At 37.0% G+C, this 6,000-nt stretch overlaps 1 long non-coding RNA gene across 1 annotated transcript in view; it reads right to left on the reverse strand.

The window, feature by feature from the left end:
* Positions 1-957: 957 nt before the first annotated feature.
* LOC120111703 overlaps positions 958-6,000 on the reverse strand; it is a 12,426-nt gene continuing 7,383 nt past the window's right edge. The window contains exon 2 of the long non-coding RNA XR_005513162.1: positions 958-1,212. This is a non-coding gene — a long non-coding RNA (uncharacterized LOC120111703). The remainder of the gene's footprint in view (positions 1,213-6,000) is intronic.

The following is a 6,000-nucleotide window of genomic DNA, read 5'->3' on the forward strand; positions in this document are numbered from 1 at the left end:
CGGCTATTCAAACCAGTCCCCGGCATCCTTCGATGCATCTTCAGCCTCCACCGATGATCTCTGGCCTCCAAGAGTCGATCGAGGTGGTTTTCTTCTTCCCTTCTCTTCCCAAATGCTGACCACCATCGACGCTGTGGCTGCGGCAAATACTCGTCGGAGGCGAGGTAAGAAGCCACCGATCCCATCCATTATTCTTCCCTTGGTCTTCCCCTTCTTGGTTGAGCATCCACATGCCCAAATTCTGCCAAGAAATCGCCGTAAAATGATCGGAAACCCCTCCCCTATTTCAGCTTCTTTTCCTTATATTTACTTCTTCTTTTTTTAACCGTTGGTCATCGCCGACGTTGCTATCGTCACAATCCTCGCCGAGGCCTTTTTCCGGTAGGTCGCATCTGTACATGGCCATGGCCAAATTCCAGCCGCCGATAAGTGGACTGGAGCTACTGGAGCTTGGATTCAAATGGGCCAAACCACCTGTTTCAACCCTTGTTTTTGCTTCCTTTTCAACCGCTGTCGGCTGCTTTTTGTTGCCCACCATCGCTGCAAGCTATTCCATGGCTGCCTTCCTCTCTTCCTCTATTTTGCGCAAGAAAAACAAAAAATGCAAATGGGTTAACCTCAACCCGACCCAGTTCTTTGATCGGATCCTAAAATATCAGAGTGCAAATAAATTGGCTCGGACTGCATCATGAGTAACTCCGACCCAACTCGGTTCTTTGATCAGATTCTAATATTGGATCCAAACCCAAACTAATAAAAAATTAAGTCAGGGCCAAAATTTTTGACCTAACAGATCATTCGGATTAGATCGGGTCAATATATAGCCCAACTCTAACCTAAAAAATTTGAGTCAGAAGCCGGTCCGAGTTGGTTCGGATTGGGCCGGATCCTTGTACTTCCCGAGCTACTGCAACAAACATGTGGACGATATTTTGGTAATGAATAAAGAAATACAAATGTCAAAATATTATACATTCACTTTAATAAATATCAAACTTCTCTTTTAAAAAAGGTCACACTGCTTATGACTTTACATACTATTGACTAGATGATCCAATTCATTAGATAATAAACTAGATTCATGACTGGTTCTACAATTGAGATTCAACATTCACAATCAATTAGACAATAGGATTCCTGAGATTCACTAGTGGCTGCAGCTTGGACTCCCTCCACCTTGCTTTCTTCTACCTTGATCTCTTCCTTCAACATCTACTTTGGTGACAACGAAGTTCAACAACCAATTACAGAAATCTATTAATTACCACATAGCCAACTACTATTAACCACACTAAATAGACAATAAACAATATTGCTCTCAAAACAAATTAGAATATAAAAACAATTTTAAACCTATCTTTATGTTAGAGACATTGCTCACGCAAGTCTTAAATCACAACTTAGAGGCTCAAAAGTCAAAACAGAAAAAAATCTATGCCCGACTAAACCAAGCATTGCGAACATGGCCAGCAGCCAATTCTTGATCTCCTTCACTTTAAGAAACGCTGCTTGGTCAGGATCATTGGCTAACCCAGACGATCAAATGGACCTCCTGGGTGGAGCTTGTTCTCCAAATTCTAGGGAACAACCAAAAAATGATCAATTTGCTCTCATTGAAATATTCTACGAACTAACAAAACAAATTTAGAGGTCCCCAAATGCAATTGTTGTGACTATATCATGCTGTAACAAATCCTACAAATAGAGACCACCAAAAATTGCTGCACATATACTATATAACTTAAAAACATAAAAACTTAGGAAAGTTTCACCTTAGCAACTGATTTTTGCAAACAAAAAACATAATATCATTCATCTCTTTCACTTTACCAAAGAAACAACTATCAAGTTACTGATTCACTTTTAAGCGTTTGATAAAATAACCTTCGGCCAACTTGTTACACTACCAAGAACTTTTAGCACTTGTTTGGTTTGCGGAAAAAAATTTTCTTCACTAGAATATTTTTCCTAAGAAGATGATTCCTAGGAATATGATACTTAGAAAAATAGTTTTAGCATGTTTGGTCGATCATGGAAAAGTAGCATATCTCAGAGTGGCTTATATTTGGTTGAGAATCTACTTTTCTAGAAATGTTGTATGAAATATCTATTATATCATTAATAAAAAGAAAGACTTTACCTATAAATTTTGATGGCTTAAAGATACTTTTTTTTTTGAAAAAAAAGGGACTCCAATTTTCAATTGGTGTGAAAGTAGCTTTCTCATATCTCTCATGGGTTTTTCTTCTCCATGAAACATAGTAATCTTATTCCTATGGAAACGCTACTTTTTCATTTCTCTCCTTTGAAAACTCCAACCAAATAAGAGGTATTTATTTATTTTTTCATTGACCACATTTTTTCTTCTTCTTTTTCTACAAACCAAATGAGTCTTTAAGATAAAGTTACAAAAGTAAATAGCTTTATATCAAAATTCAAAACAACCTTCAACAAATGAAGATAATAAATCAGTCCCTAAATTAGCATATAAAAATAAGGTCCATATATCTAGATGATCAAAATAATCATCGAGCATATATTGCAAATCATCAAAGTTCCAAAATTTGCAGTCTCACCATGACCTTGATTGGACTTGATAGAAAATAGCTGGAAAAAAATATCCCTTTTCACTTAGATATATAGTTAATATGCATAAAAATTACAATATTCTTAACAATGTAAACATACTAATAAAGATGATTATTACCAGCACAAGCTAATCATCAGTATTAATAGCAATAATTGTTTCGTAATCTTTAACCTTGTATTTGTATGAGGAGGTGGACTATCTACATACGAAAAAATTACAAAATTAAAAATTATAAAGTTTTAATGCACTAATATATAATAAAGTTTATAAATGTTCTAGAAATTGAATCTACAAGATGAGGCAATATGACTTGAAGCTAATCTTATGTGCATATCAATGCCTCAACCATATCCGATGATAGGTTACTACGAAAATCATTCAAAATTCTGCTAGCAGTGTTGTAAATAGACTCAGATGCAAAGGTAGAGATAGGAATTACTAAGATATCATGAATCATCTTAGACAATATTGAATATTTTGATTCATTGAGTCTTTAATAGTCTAGAATATCAAAATTTTCATCTCCTAGTGGATGAACCTAGTCAAAAAAAAGCATCGCAAGTTATTTTTATTAACAATATTGACCTATATTTTAATGCAGACATTCAAATTAGATATCATGTAAAATACTTTGTCTTCCAAATAAGTCTCTAATTCTGACTTGGACAGTTGAGAAATTTCTTTTAGGAAAAATCTTGCCTAAAAATACTCTCATCTCGTCTTCAGTTTTTAGGATCAAGCGCTGACCATTACACCAAAAGCGACAACTGATAGTGAAGGCACTACTTTATTTCCTTAAACCATACCAGCCAGTGTCTCAAGTCGGCTACTGGGCGACACCACCCATGGGTTCAGAGACCCCACCTATGGTATAACCCATCTACTAACCGGCGCATCCACGCTGGCAAGCGGTAGGACTGACTCGGCCAACCTGGCCTTCGCCAACGTTGACTCAGCCCCTCAAGCCTCCACCAACAATCCCCCCTCCCCCCAGTTCGATGCCCGGGTTTCGAACTCGAGACCTCTTGCTTTCATACCAGTTGTTAGGATCAAGTGCTGACCATTACACAAAAGCGACTACTGATAGTAAAGACGCTACTTTATTTTCTTAGACCGCACCAACCAGCGCTTCGAGTCGGCTACTGGGCGACACTAAGCCATAGGTTCAGGGACCCCACCTGGGGCATAACCTACCTACTAACCGGCGCATGCATGCTGGCAAGCGGCGGGACTGACTCGACCAACCCGGCCTCCGCCAACGTTGACTCGGCCCCTCAGGCCGCTACCAACAAGAGGGAGTCTTAACAAGATTATGCTTATCATCTCATAGATAGATAGATGCTGTTCCTTATCATCTTACCTTGACAAATATCATATTTATCAATTTACTGGTGATTGGACACCACCATATCGTCTTATCTTAAGGAAATGACTATTTTATGTAATATCCTCAATGCCATCCCTTCTCTATTTATGTTTTTAGGATTATCTCCCCTTGCGCACAAAATTTCTCTAGAATACAAGAGGCCATTTCAAATAGAAAGAATGGTAACAATTCCTTGCCTTATTTTCTTTTTACATATCCTGCCTCCAATTTCCCAAGGGAAATATGCAAAGGCTAGTTTTTAGAGGTCACGAACAATGCCATCACAATCAAGACCACAACGGCCACAATTACATTAACCAGGAGCTGCTTTCGCTCGGTGGACTTCGGTAATGTTTTCACATAGAGACGCCCATTCTCAAACCTAGCTTGGAACTCGTTGCATTTCTTTGGGACTGGGAAGACACTGCCAAATCGACTCCATCGGTTGTCTCCAAGAGGACGCTCCCCACTAACATGCAGTTTTCCAGAATAATCTAATTGAACCCTGACTTGCTCTTTCTTAAATTCTACGAGCAAACAGAGAAAACGCATTACAAAATATTCATAATCCTATAATTAATGCAAAAAGGTTAGTTTAAACTATATGAGGCATGACATATTCAAATTCCATGAGGATTTCTACTTTATATTTGCAATATTTTTATTAGAAACTTATCACTATATGTACAAAGTAAACTAGTTCGTCAAAGCTTTATATATTACTTCAACTTATGTGAGAAAAGTAATTATAAATCTACAACTTTCTAACTCCATTGAAGGACCTACAATTACAATTGATTGAGTTGAAGAGAAAGAAGGCGTGCCTGGGATATCGATGACGAGTGTGTCAGTTCCTTCCTCTCGAACCCACTTGTGTGAAGGGACGAAATCTTTATACACAAGCCGATCAGCGGCACCTCCTGTTGCCATGAGAGCCTCCTTTGCTTTGTTTCCCTCTTAGAACTTCTAGTGTTTTCGAGTGAATGAAGATGGAGGCCTTGCATGGGTTCTATATATAACTGCATGAGGGAGAGATTTCCATTGTGATGTGCTAATCAATGTTGAATTATTCCTTCATGTGTTTTCTTAGGGTTTAGTTTGTTAGAAGGCAGGGATATTCCTTTTTTGATTGGGTTTCTGTGAAGATCACCTCATAGCATGGGTAAAGGTGGATGTTCCTTGTTTGCTTTGCACTCTTCTGTTCTAAAGGATCTATATATTGCTTGATGAGGGAGGGATTTCCTTTGTGTTGTGCTAATCAATATCAAATTATTCCTTCATGTGTTTTCTTAGGGTTTAGTTTGTTAGAAGGCAGGGTTATTCCTTTTTTGATTGGGCTTCCATGGAGATCACCTCATAGCATGAGCAAAGGTGGATGTTCCATGTTTACTTAGCACTCTTTTGTTCCAAAGGATTTGTCATGCTTTAAGTAAAATACTATGATAGCTTTGTCACACCCCCAACTGAGATACCGAGCTGGGGTTGCGTCAATTGCCGCATACTCGCAAGAAACTCTCTCTATAAACATGCAAGACATCTCAACATGATGTCATAAATAAGCAGCTAAATGATTATCATTCAAACTTTAATTTAAATAACTAATTCAAAATTAAATATCTCAAAAAACCAATAATATTCTAAAGTCTGTCATCAACTTTAATAAGAACTTAGTTTAAATAAAAAAATTCAAAATTTTGTCTCTAGTCGTTCTCCCATAACAAATCCTAAAGTCAAGCTAGTTTTCTAAATCTATAAAAATGGTAGAATATAGATTAATGAGCTAGACAACCTACTAAGCAATGAGCACTTTAGCCAAATAAATAGAGTAAGAAGATAAATAATTATATACTAAAAATAAGCATGCAAAAATAGATCAATTAAAAACCAAATGTAAAACTATCCGGTCATTTAAAAATTCAAATTGTCATTCATAAATCAATTTTTGTAAAAAAAATATCAAGTTTATCTCGATAGCCATTAACTATGACCATATTTATACTCTATGGCTGAGCTAGAATATAAGCTCAGTAATAATTAAAGAGCA

The sequence above is a fragment of the Phoenix dactylifera genome, chromosome 8 (assembly GCF_009389715.1).
Source record: "Phoenix dactylifera cultivar Barhee BC4 chromosome 8, palm_55x_up_171113_PBpolish2nd_filt_p, whole genome shotgun sequence".
Classification (NCBI taxonomy): Eukaryota; Viridiplantae; Streptophyta; class Magnoliopsida; order Arecales; family Arecaceae; genus Phoenix; species Phoenix dactylifera.